Below are 13,417 nucleotides of genomic sequence, written 5' to 3' on the forward strand. Positions count from 1 at the left end.
ACTTTTTATACTATATGTGAGTGTTATTTTGATTCAAGGTTGAATGCTGCAGAAATATTTGCATTGAAGTCAAAATGGCTATTTCCCAATGTACTATTAATTGTTTCAACACACACAAACTGGGTGTTTCATGTCATTGCTAGTTTTCTTTCTGAAAAACATTAAGCAAGCCATAATATTTATAATCAATTTCACTCTGACATATTAAAATCAGTGTTTTCATTTTGCCAGCATTGTCATAGTTTCCTTTGTTACTAAGGCAAGTAGATCACAAAATATTTATGGTAGGCTCTCAAATGTTCTCAACTGTTTCACGGGGAATGCAAGGGGGTATACTGGCATCTATAAGGTAGAAGTCAGTGACAGTGAACTGGGCAAATCCTTAACCACAGATATATCCAGCCCCAAATGTAAACAGTACTGAGATTGAGAAATAAAGTTCTATGTTTTTGAGGATTATTTCATCAGAACTCTATACATAAAGACTGATGATAAACAAACATCTTGCAGTTCATCACTGATTCAGCTAAATATCTTGGCCCAATGTTGAATGTGGTCTGGGTGTGAAATACATCTTTGGGAATATTGAGAACGGTAAAGGCAAAGGTAAAATAAGTGATAACGATAACAAAACACAGTGCTTTGTACCTCAATAATCTCTTTCATCCATAGTTCCTTGGGCACTTTATAGACTAATAATAACTACTCTGGTCCTCACGTATTACCTTTTATCTCAGTTCCTTAGGCACTTTCACAGCACTCTCACATGCAGGAAGTATTATTATTCCAATTTTATATGTAAGTAAACAGAGGTAGAAAAGTTAAGCAACTTGCCCAAAGCCACGCAAGCTAGAAGTAGCCAACACTTCTGACTCACAGCCCATTAATACTAAGAGAACTAATGTCAAAGATGCAGTGATAAATTTATATAGCATAAGTGCTATTCTAGTTCATTCAGTCTATTGTTTTCAAGTTCATATTGTATGTTTCGTTCCTCTTCTAGTACACCTGGTCTCTCAAGACACTTCTTAAGAGAACCAAGACTGTTTCCTAGCTGATTGATAGGACTGATGAGTTCAAACACCAAGACCAGCAAAAATAATTTTTAAAAATATGCCATAACTGCTGATTTTACAGTAAGGAAAACTGCTGAGTTTCAGAGAATTTAAACATATGCTCAAGATAGCTCAGCTACTTAGCATACATTTGAGTCCAAATTGACTATATTTTCTTTCCAACATGCCCTCCAAAGACAAAATTCTCTAAGTTAGAAAAGTACATGAGTCGCATATATTTAACATTTAATTCTCATCCCCAAACCTTAAAAATTAAAAAAAAATCTGTAACAGCAATTTCAGGTGATGCCCTCACATTCCTACCAGCTAGGCAAATGGCCAGTTGCTGTTTCAAACCTACCCCAAAGGAAGGGATTTACATTTCCAAGGAGTTTTCCATTTTCTGGTTTACCAAAATATTAACTGCAACAGCTTGACCAAAAGGTCAGAATTGTGGGAGCTTCTCTCTGGGAGATAGAGCATGTGAATTATTTTCTCCTGCTCCCATTCCTGTGGCAGACACATAATAACGCCCACCTACCATGTGCCAGTGGACAAAACAGGAATAAGTAGGAGGAAGGATTTGTGTTAGGTAAGCCAGTGACTCCGGGCTCTGTTTGTTTGTTTGAACAAAAATGGAACTCTGGTATTACTTGGATATCATAATGTCTGTTTCCTCTGGTGCCTGTCAGTGGAGCCCACCAACCCCGATCCAGAGGCCTTAGGTGACTTTCATCAAAGCTTTACCCTGTGGCTCAAGGAGGATGGAGAAACACAGATTATGAACATCACACACACACACACACACACACACACACACACACACACACTGCCCTGCCCCAGCTCATCTCAAATCAAGATCCCTGCGGCTTTAGTTCTTTGGCAAGGAGTTTTGCTGCTAAATCCACTATTGGTAAAAGAGGTAATGTAGATGTAAGGTTAAGAGAGTTATACATTAAGTGAGATCAGGATAGGCAATACAATACATTGCCAGGAGTTTTGACAAGCCTGAAAGCCTAAGGTAAAAGTAAATTTTTGATAATTCACCGACAGTTTTAGCCTTTTAGCTAACTCCTTTCTCCGGGACACTAGTTTTCTTCTGTCTCGAAGCCTGCCTCTGCTCCCTCCCCCCTCTCATATGGATACTTTAAGTAGTTGTGCAAAAGGGTTACCAATCAACATTCAGTTTATAAGTACAACGCATCCTGATCAATACCACCCAGGGCACTCTATTGATCAGGAGGGTGCCAGGTTCTGGATCAATTCTGCAATACTGTCTACCAAGTCTAGCAGGTCTGAGAAGGGAGGAGTGGGGCAGAGACAAGGAAAAGGACCGCCCGTGTATTTTCCCATCCAGATGAGCCAGGTCCTGAATCATCATCCCAAGCGGATCGCACTTTGCTTCCACAGTCTAAACTTTCCCAGGAATCACACGATCTTGTACTTAAAAGGAAGAGCGGTGGGAGACGAACGAGGGGGAGAAGAAGAGCTCCAAGAGACAGAGGCGTGGAATCCTAGGCGCCATACCACCAGACGCCAAGAGGCTGCTGGCCCAGGAATGCGCAGTCGGACCGCGGGCCGCCGGAGGAAGGGCCACAGGGAGGGGCGGGCCGGACGCCGCGCCGCGCACCTGAGCGCGAGGTGGGCGGGGCCCGGGGCGGGGCGTCGGCGACCATGCCCAGCCCTCCCACGGCCCCTAGCTCGCCCACAGCTTTGGGTGTTTCCGCCGAGCTTCATCGCAGCCGACCCTCGCTCCAGCTCCCTCTCTCCAGCTTCCTCTCTCCTCACAACTCCCCAACTCCTCCTGGGGACCGCCTCCGAGTTCAGGACCGGGAGTTGGCCCACCACTCCTGCTGCGCGCGCGCCCGTAGACCCATCGGTTCACCTGGGCGTTCCCTCCCAGTCCCGCGCCCGGTTCCACGCGAACTTCTGAGAGGTAAGGGTGCTGCGCTCGACCCGCGCCCCGCGTCCGGGTCCTCTCAGCCGGGCAGCCGCTCGTCCCAGCCGCCTCCATGAAAGGTGGGTGGCGAAGCTCCGCGCTTCGCCACGGGACCGGGACCTCGGAGCGGGACGGGTCGACAGGTGGCGGGTCTAACTGGGGTTGCCCTCCCCGGCCGCCGCGGTGCGGACGAGGCGGGCCCCGGAGGTGGGGTCTGCGCCTCTCCCCTCCCCTGGAGGGGCGACGACCGTCGGGGCCCTCGGTGTAGGTGCGCGGTGAGACTGCCGGGTGGGCGACGCGGCGGCTGCGGGCCGGCGGTGGGACCCGTGGGCGCGCGCGGAGGGGGAGCTCGGGGGGCGCGGCCCAGGCAGACCCGCGGGGATCTGATGCTTCTCCTCCCGCCCCCTTTTGTGTTTCCCTCCCCAACCCCCAGACCCGCCAGTCGCCCGGGGAATCTGGGCCACCCGGCACCCGGGGGTCGCTCCCTTCGCATCTCCTCGGCTGCCAGTAGGAGGCGGCGGCGGAGCCGCGGTCGGAGTGCGGTGGGCGGCCCGAGGTGAGGACCGGCTGGTCCCTCTGGGAATATGGCGACCGGTGGCTACCGGACCGGCGGCGGCCTCGGCGGCAGCTCCAGCGGCAGCACCACAGACTTCCTGGAGGAATGGAAGGCGAAGCGGGAGAAGATGCTCGCCAAGCAGAACCCCTCAGGCTCGGTCGCCCCAACCGGGGGCAGCGGCGACCCTGCCGGGAAGTCCTCCATCGGGGCGCAGGGTACCTTGGCGATTGCCGGGGCGGCCAACGAGCTCAACAACAATCTCCCAGGTGGTTCGGCCGCACCTGTTCTCCCCGGCCCCGGGGGCGTGAACTGCGCGGTTGCCTCCTCCCCCGCCTTGGCCAGGGCCGGTCCTCCGGGCCGGCGGAGACCCGAGGACGAACCCCCTGCTGCAGCAGCAGCCTCCCCGGGGATCACGACAGCCCGGGGCGAAGAGGAGGAGTAGGAGCTCGGGCCCCAGTGCTAGGAAAGGCTAGGGGCAGATCGAGAAGAGGAAGCTGCGGGAGAAGCGGCGCTCCACCGGCGTGGTCAACATCCCCGCTGCGGAGGTGAGCGGGGCAGGGCCGGGACCTGGGCCGGGACCTGGGCCGGGGCTTGGCGGGTGTTAGGCGGGGGCGGCTGCCTGCTGTGTCTTCCAACAACCGTGCTAGTTCCCTCTCTTCTCCTTGCTCTTTCTGCCTCTCCTTGCTCCGAGTCAAGTCAGGCAGGCAAGGAGTTGTTGGAGTTTTACTTCGGGCAAACGCTTCCTGGGAAGTTCCCCAAACCCCAAGGACAACACGTGCTTTTTTTTTTTTTGTTTCTTTCCAGTTTTCCTAAGTTCTCTCGGCTTTAGAATGGGAGAAAAGACTGCTTTAGAATGCTGGAAAAGACACCTTGTGATTCCAGTACTTGCCTCTAGATATATCTGTTTATGTTCGATCAGTTCGTAAAATTGATTCATGGCTGTGATAATGGAGTTTCCCAAGTGTCCATGTCAAGTTACCAGATTGTTTATCTCTTCCCTTTCACCAGTGTTTACAAGCACCTGTAAAGAAAATATGGTCTTAGGAATATCAGGGCAGCCTTATCTGTAAGGAACCCGAGATGAGTATATCCCATCTGCACCAGATCCTATGTAAATCAACTCTTGATAAATAGTGCTCTCCAACAGACTTTGCCCCGCCCCCCCTTGAGTGATATTTAGGTCAGTAGGGATGCTGAAACAATTCATACACTTACAGATCTCATCTTGTATTTAAGTATCGGGGAAACATTTGTGATAGGTGTGCTTTTTGTATATTATTGGAATTTTTGATGAGTCTAAAAACATTCCTTCAGGCAGCTGCCACATCCCGTTAGACATACACACACACACACACACACACACACAATGGTGTATGTAGTGTGTAATTTACATAATCAACGTGAATCAAAACAGAACAATCCCAGACAAGTTTAGGTAACTTTATAGTTCCTGTGTTTGGAAAGTGGTTTAACTACCTTGTTTCATTTAAGTAGCCACAACTTTTTCTGAGTAGTTTTTTTTAATTTTTATTTCAGCTTTCCCCCCCTTTTTTCCTGGCCTAATTTACTCAACTTTTGTTACCCACTAAATGATTATTAAAATTTTTTACTAACTCCAGTGGTGGAGTGCTTGCCAAGCATGCACCAAGTCCTAAGTTTGATCCCTAGCTTTGGAGGGACCTGGTGTGATGTCACAGGCCTGTTATCCCAGTCCTTTGACAGGCTGAGACAGGAGGGTCATGAGTTCAAGGCCATACTGGACTCAAGTATGTTTTGAGGAAAAATTAACTTTGTGATTTAAGTGAAAGTATTTGCAATAATACATCCCACTTTTAAGTACTAATATGATTTCCATACCCATGTCTCTGTAGAGTGAACTTTAATGTGAATGTTTTTAAAGATTTTTATCAGCCAGAAGAACTGTCCTCTGTGGTTTGCTACTTGTACAAAATATCTGCTATTCATTAAATTGCTTTCAAAGGAATTTATAAGAGTGGTAATCAGATTTCCACTTTTCAAACATAAAAATATGAAGATTAAAGGGAAATTGAAGACAAGACTTGGAAAAGCTACATTCCTCAACTTTAAAAGTAGCTTATGGGCCAAATAAAAGAATTTGTCATTTTTAATCTTTTCTCATTGTTCGTCTCACAGGGGTCTTATTTTGGGAAATACCTTGGCAGATGTTAAACTTCACTTTCTGTCTGGCTGCCTGTGCTAAAATTATATTTTTAAGTACTTTAAAAAAAACAAGGGTGATGTTCACTAAGGGAAATCAGTAGGGTATATTTTGGAAGATCTGAAGAATCATCCTTTGTTTACTCCTTTCTCTGAGGGAAACTAGTGCTGAGAATGTAGATGACTCCCCACTACAATTGAGCCTAATGCTCTGGAATGTTTATCCTTTGGGAGTTAGCAACTCCTAAATCTAATCTTCCTTAAAAACAAACAACCCAGGGTACCATTTTTTTTCTTGTCTGTGGAATTTGAACCTTTTTTATATTGGGGACTGCTTTCTCTCAGTGGAAACTATGGCTCTCTGTTTCAAGCAGTAGGAACAAACAAAGCAAAGTAATATTTTACCACAGTATCTAATTAGTAGTCATACTTCTTTTTTTTTTTTTTTTTTTTTTTTGGCCAGTCCTGGGGCTTGGACTCAGGGCCTGAGCACTGTCCCTGGCTTCTTCTTGCTCAAGGCTAGCATTCTGCCACTTGAGCCACAGCGCCACTTCTGGCCATTTTCTGTATATGTGGTGCTGGGGAATCGAACCCAGGGCCTCATGTATAGGAGGCAAGCACTCTTGCCACTAGGCCATATCCCCAGCACCAGTCATACTTCTTCAGTGCCTTCTTTCCAGGTTTTTCAGGCTTTTACTGCAAAGCATAGAAGCTAGTCCTTTCCTATATCTATAGATGATTGTTCTTTTAGAATTACACATTATTTCTTCTAGTTTTCAACAGTGAGAATGGGTTTGTTGTGTAATAAATATAGTTTTGCATTCTGGTTTTAAAAAGTCACTATATTTTATAAACCTTCCAGATATTAAAAATATGTAAAAGGATGAAACCCAACAGTCTGTCAGTAGCTAAAAGTAGATATATTTCATCTGATGTTGAATAAGACTCTTCTGACTTCCATACAATATTTTCAACCAAGTTTATATTATACTACCATATTGTTAGTATGCAGAGGACCTATTTTGGTAGTTAAGTACTGTTCTTTCAGGAAGTACATATTAAACATATGCATGACACATTCATTGTGGCTTTCACTAACTCCTATTTATTAGTGACAGAGTGTTCTATGGTATCATTGTAAAGGTAATATTGTTAATGGAAGCTAAAGATACCAAATCAAGTAGCAGATAGTTTTACTAAAGAAAGCAGGTTAAAAGCTGAAACTGACTGATGGAGAGGTAGGGAGTAGGGTGGGTATTGTCTGTGATGATTGTGTAAGCTCAAACACTCAGATACCCTTCAATGAGAAAACTTTACTTGTTCTCATTTATTAAGTTAAAAAAGCTTTTTCCACAATTTTTACTTTGTCTGTTTTTATTATATTTTACCTTTTAATCTGAAATAGATAATTTGTGTGTGACAACATACTTCCCACTACTAAGTTTTGTGTATGTTTGTTAGATCAGACAAATGTATACTGACCTGTATTCTAGGCACTGTACTATGCAAACTGTAGAAAACAAGAAAAATAAGGCAGTTTGTATTCTCAATGAGCTATAATCTGGAAAGAAGGATAAAGTGCTGTGTAACAGTTTTAAAAGCATGGTAATGAAGCATATAATTGATTATTAGACTACTGTGTGTGCAAAGGGAAAAATTATGCTAGGACAGACTACTGAGGATGAGAGTCTTGGCTTGAGTCATGTATGTATGTACCTATGTATTTACACATAAATCTCCACACATCTACATACAAATACAGTACTTTAAATGTCACAGTGCAGTGGCTAACTTTGTCACCACAATGAAAACATGTGCTGATCTTAAAATAAATGCTCCCCATACTGATTCCTTGCCCTCTCTGCCCTCCACTCCCACTCCCTTATGAATTAATGAGTCTGGGATGGATCCCAGGCATTGATGTTTTTGTAAGTTCCCCATGTAATTCTAATGTGAATCCGGGTTAAGAACTATTTGGCTGCAATCTGAGGATACAGAAATAAGTAGAAAACAAGCACTGCCCACAGAATACTCTCAAGTAAAATGAGGAAATATGGCAAACACAGGGAATATAGTTTAGCTTAGTCTCTGAACAGGATACCTAATTCACAGAGATGTTGAAGACAACTTCCCAGACAATTGTGAATGCCTTCTTACAGTGTCTGTGAAGTTACTGCCATGGTGTAAATTTACATGAATGAGGTGATAGAGGTAGTTCCAGAGAGTATAAAAGCTTTCCATAGGTAATGGGGACACTAAAGTTTTGGTTTAAGTCTAAAAAGTAAACCTGCATTGAAAGCTTACATTTGTGGAGTGGTGCTGTAGTATTCAGAATACCAGTCTCATCATATCAATCTCATATAGTGGTTATTTTTGTGTGTGTCAGTCATGAGCCTTGAACTAAGGGCCTAGGTGCTGTCGCTAGTGCTCTTATCACTTGAATCACAGCTTCACTTTTGGCTTTTTGGGTAATTTAGTGGATAAGACTAAGTCGTTTGGGTAGTTTAGTAGATGAGACTTTAGTAGATGAGACTTTCCTGCATGAGCTGACTTAGAACTGCAATCCTCCAGCCTCCTAAATGGCTAGGATTATAGGTATGAGCCACAAGCACTTGGATGATTATTCTTTTAACTCTGTTTCCAGAGGAGGAAATGAAGGTGTATAGAGTAAATGCCTCAAAATCCAGACATGTGCAATTATTTGTCACCTTACAAAGATTGCATAGGAAGAAAATGATAGGACAGTATTTTAAATATTCTTGTCTTTTGTATAAGTGTACATCTGTGGGGCTTTTTAGAGAATTAACTTGCCTTCCATTGTTTAGTATATTTTCTTAGATTTTTTTTCCCCCTTCATTTCTTATCAGAATTATCTTAAATAATGTAAACATCTAAGTGAAGGAAACAGTGAGTGTGGAGTTGAATAGAAATTCAGGTCAATTGTGTAGGCTAAGAGATTGCTTTCTGATCTTCTACCCTGTAATCTACAGTTTTCTTGTATAAAATTATTTTTGGCTATCAGTTTAAAAATGTGAATTTTTATATTATTTAAATGATACATTTTTCTGTCAAGATGGGCTGTCTACTCCATAATTTAAACTTGAATAGCAAAAGAGAGGATAAAAGAGCACTTACTGTGCAGAACGCCCTTCCACAGAAACACAATGTAGGGCATGATTATTCAGTGTATTTACTGAGTATTGCATAGAACATGTTCTACTTGGTAAGCTGTAAATCCACGTAATTTAAGAAATGCTTTTTGGTAATCCCATTATGTTCCAGACTGTCCACCTTGCTGTGTGATGAGTCAGGAGAGAAATTAAAGATGACTCAGAGTTGGAGAAAACTTGGGTTTTGAATGTGGTCAATATAGGATAAGCACCATGGTTGCTTAGTAAGAGTTCGACTGTTTTAAATGTTTGAGTTAATTGGTAAAGCAAATTGAAATTTCAGCATTATCAGGATTTGTAATGTTTTGTTTGAACTGGGATGCTATTTCTCATAAAAATAATGATTATTACTCAGATGACTTGAAAGTATGTTCTCAGGCACTGTTACAAGCACTTCCCACATACTGGTGCATTTAATTGTCACTATAGCCCTATGGGGAAATGGGGCAGAGACTGCAGGTTACTAACTTGCCTGAAGTCATCTGTAGTGACAAGTACAGGAGGTTTTCATTTACAGTCTGGTCCTTACTAACTGCCTTGTTATACTTGACTGTATTATTTACACATCTACTTACCTAGTTTAATGGGGCTGGGAATGTGGTTTAGTGGTAGAGTGCTTGCCTAGCATTCATGGAGTCCTGGGTTTGAATCCTCAGCACCACATATACAGAAAAAGCCAGAAGCGGCTCTGTGGCCCAAGAAGTAGAGTGCAAGTCTTGAGCAAAAAGAAGCCAGGGACGGTGCTCAGGTCCCAAGTCCAAGCCCCAGGACTGGTAAAAAAGAAAAAAAAAAATACAAAGTGTGGCACAATTTAAGATGCTGATATAATTACTATAAATTTGAAATTAGACTTTATAAAAGATAAAGTGGGACTTGAGTGGAAAAAATTGAGACCTAAATGTTAAAAATTAGCTTTAAAATTCTGACTTAAAATTATTATCAAGTGGCTTGTTTATGTTGTTTATTGTTTTGATGTTACTGTTTTGCAGCTATGATATAAGCCAGAAAGTAATTATGCTTTTGAATAGTAATACTGATACAATGTTTGAGTTAAAATTATTTGTAATTATTATCACTGAAATATTGTTAGTGCATTTTTTTCCTGTTAGAAATTGTGATATCATTCACATACCATAAAATTTGCCCATCTAAAGTATGAAGTTTCTAATTGGAGATATGGGATAGATAATAGGATAGCATTTTCCTATTTAGGGAGCTCAGAATTCAATCTTTAGCACAGAAAAAAATACAGTTTTATTATTTTTTGTAGTACATAAAATTAGACAAAGTGCTTTTGTAATTTCATCTTAATTTTTCCATTATGCCTTCAGAACTTGTGGTATCTAAGTTTTAGCTCTCTGTTTTGTAAAGTAATGGTATCCAAGCCATTAGAAGAGAAGAATTTTTTTTTTTTTTTTTTTTTTTTTTTTGCCAGTCCTGAGGCTTGGACTCAGGGCCTGAGCACTGTCCCTGGCTTCTTTTTGCTCAAGGCTAGCACTCTGCCACTTGAGCCACAGAGCCACTTCTGGCCGTTTTCTGTATATGTGGTGCTGGGGAATTGAACCCAGGGCCTCATGTATACGAGGCAAGCACTCTTGCCACTAGGCCATATCCCCAGCCCAGAAGAGAAGAATTTAAAATAATTTGTTATCACTCAGATTTCATAGAGGAAAGAAATAATGATGGAATCTTCTTGATTTAAGTTTCTCAAAATGTGGATACTTGTTACTGTTTGTGACTTTGGTATAAAGGATGTTTATTAGAATAGTTTATTTCTGTTTTTTTTTTTTTTTTTTTGCCAGTCCTGGGCCTTGGACTCAGGGCCTGAGCACTGTCCCTGGCTTCTTCCCGCTCAAGGCTAGCACTCTGCCACTTGAGCCACAGCGCCGCTTCTGGCCGTTTTCTGCATATGTGGTGCTGGGGAATCGAACCTAGGGCCTCGTGTATCCGAGGCAGGCACTCTTGCCACTAGGCTATATCCCCAGCCCTATTTTTACATATCTTTCATAGAGATTACAGAGTTCTATCATCTTACCATTTGGTAATTGATTTATAGTTTTAAATATGGAGTTTTAGACTGTTGAAAGGTTTACTAATGTTAAAGCAGTGTCTTAAAAGATGTGGCTGGGATTAGGTGATAGACCACTTGTGCTAGTGTCACCTGTTTTATTTTCAGTACACAAAATTATACTGATAGTGTTTGCTTATGGCAGTGGAGGAAAGGAAGAAATTGAAGCGAGTGATATTTTCATTAGAATTAAAAGTCACAAAACTGGATGCTTTGAGCTGAAAAAGTCTTTAGAAGTGATCTAGTCAGAAAATTGGGTGTTGTTGCAAACCAGTAATCTGAAAGTTGGGAGGCTGAAGTATTACAAGTAAAGTCCAACCTAGCCACATAGTAAGAACATGTCTTTAAACTGAAATGTTGAATTCCTTTTGACCTACTAAATATAGATAATATTTTTAAAAATTAAGATTTTTTTTAAAAAGGACCATGACTTTTTAAAAGAAATAGCTTATTTGTTTCTTTGCTATTTTTTTTTTTTTTTGTGCCAGTGCCTGTGCTTGAATTCAGGGCCTTGTGCTCTCACAGAGACCTTTTGCTCATGGCTGGTACCCTTTACCACTTGAGCTATACCTCCAGTCTGGCCCTTTTTCTGGTTAATTGGAGTTATCAGTCTTGCAGATTTTTCTACCCAGATTGGCTTCAAATCATGATCTTCAGGTTTCAGCTAGGATTACAAGTGAGACCCACCTTCTGGTCATGATTTTTGTTTTTAAACAGCACCATTAAGTAGTCTTCACAGAATGCTTTTACTTCAAAACTTAGATATTTTAACCTCATCTTTCTTATTTATAGCAGAACTTACCTCTAGAAGATCTTCCACTGCTCCCACTGTCACAATACTTCCTACTTACTGACATCAGAATCTTGTCATTTTTTTTTTTTCCTTTCTCAGATATTCAGCTCTGCTTATTAGTTCATCTTACCACTGGGGCCCGGCTCTAACATTTTTTAATTGACTCTTTTTTAGTTGGTTTATTCAGAAGCATTTGTCTGTGGTATGCTTCAGATTCAGTGAATATAAATGTATTCACCAAGGAACGTCTAGTATTCTCTCAAGGAGGAAAAAACGAACAAACAACCAAAACAGTTATAATTCAGTGTAATAAGAATAGTGATGGAGAAAAGAACAAATACTGAACTAGCAGAGAAAGGAAGTCATTAAGGGAAGCAGGAATCACTTCATACAAAATTAGCCCTCAGGGCTGGGGATATGACCTAGTGGCGAGAGAGCTTGCCTCATATACATGAGGCCCTGGGTTCGATTCCCCAGCACCACATATACAGAAAATGGCCAGAAGTGGTGCTTTGGCTCAAGTGGCAGAGTGCTAGCCTTGAGCAAAAAGGAAGTCAGGGACAGTGCTCAGGCCCTGAGTCCAAGGCCCAGGACTGGCCAAAAAAAAAAACCCAAAAAAAAAATTAGCCCTCACTTTTTCTTGCTCAGAAGGATTTTACCAGGTGAAGGGACCAGTAACTTTCTATTTTGGTAGAGCAAACAGCATGTGCAGAGGCTCAGCTGGAAAATTATAGTAGTAAATGTTTACTGTATATACAGCACTGGGGTGTGTGTGTGTGTGTGTGTGTGTGTGTGTGTGTGTGTTCATGTCATTTTTTTTTTTTTTCATTTTACAAGATGAGGAAGTTAAGCCTCACAGAAGTTATCACTTGCCTAAAGGCTGTGCTGGCAAAACTTGGCTTTGACTTCAGATCTGTTTGGATGCCTTTGCTCACATATAGGTTATCACTGTTTAAAATAAGTATGATGCGTACTAACAATGGAAACCTTAATGTGCAGAGAATTGGTAGTGAATGTGAATGAAGAAAAATTAACAAGGAATGACTTGAACCATTTATGGGGATCCGAATGACATGTCAAGGATTTAGACTGTTTTGTGCTATTATTTGTTAGCATTACTGACTAGACATTTCCTTCCCTTCTGTACATACCTGTTAATACAATAACTTTCAGAGCTTCTGGAAAGGAAAAAGTTTGCCTTCCTAATATGAAATCATTGTTCAGGAAGAGATATATCTATTCAAAAGTATTGAACAACATAAAGTGGTGTAAAAATAATAGACATGTACGAAAATAGTTCGTGAACTAGGTAGAAACTAGGGGATAGGATCTGGCAAAGTGATACTAAGTGATTCTTTTGACTGTAGAAACAAATGTGTTATTTAAAAATATATGAATATCATTGGAGATGGACAGAATGGAGTGAAGAGGGGGGGGCTCTAGTGATGGTAAGTTGCTAGTCTGCTGTGAGTTTATTAGTTAAGTTTAGACATTTATTAGTTTGGAATTTGTCCTGCACTAATATTGAAGCAGGCATTTATTGAACTTTTAGGTTCTTCCCATAGTTTTGAATGTCTTTAAAGGATGAGCTCATTGTCTTTGAATTTTTTCCTAAGTATTATTTGTTTAGTTTCTATAGATATTCCTTTCCTCCCTTT

At 41.8% G+C, this 13,417-nt stretch overlaps 1 pseudogene; it reads left to right on the forward strand.

The window, feature by feature from the left end:
* The first annotated feature begins 3,578 nt into the window (after positions 1–3,578).
* LOC125366912 lies at positions 3,579–4,155 on the forward strand (annotated as a pseudogene).
* Positions 4,156–13,417: the final 9,262 nt, after the last annotated feature.

The sequence above is a fragment of the Perognathus longimembris genome, chromosome 18 (genome assembly GCF_023159225.1).
Source record: "Perognathus longimembris pacificus isolate PPM17 chromosome 18, ASM2315922v1, whole genome shotgun sequence".
NCBI lineage: Eukaryota > Metazoa > Chordata > Mammalia > Rodentia > Heteromyidae > Perognathus > Perognathus longimembris.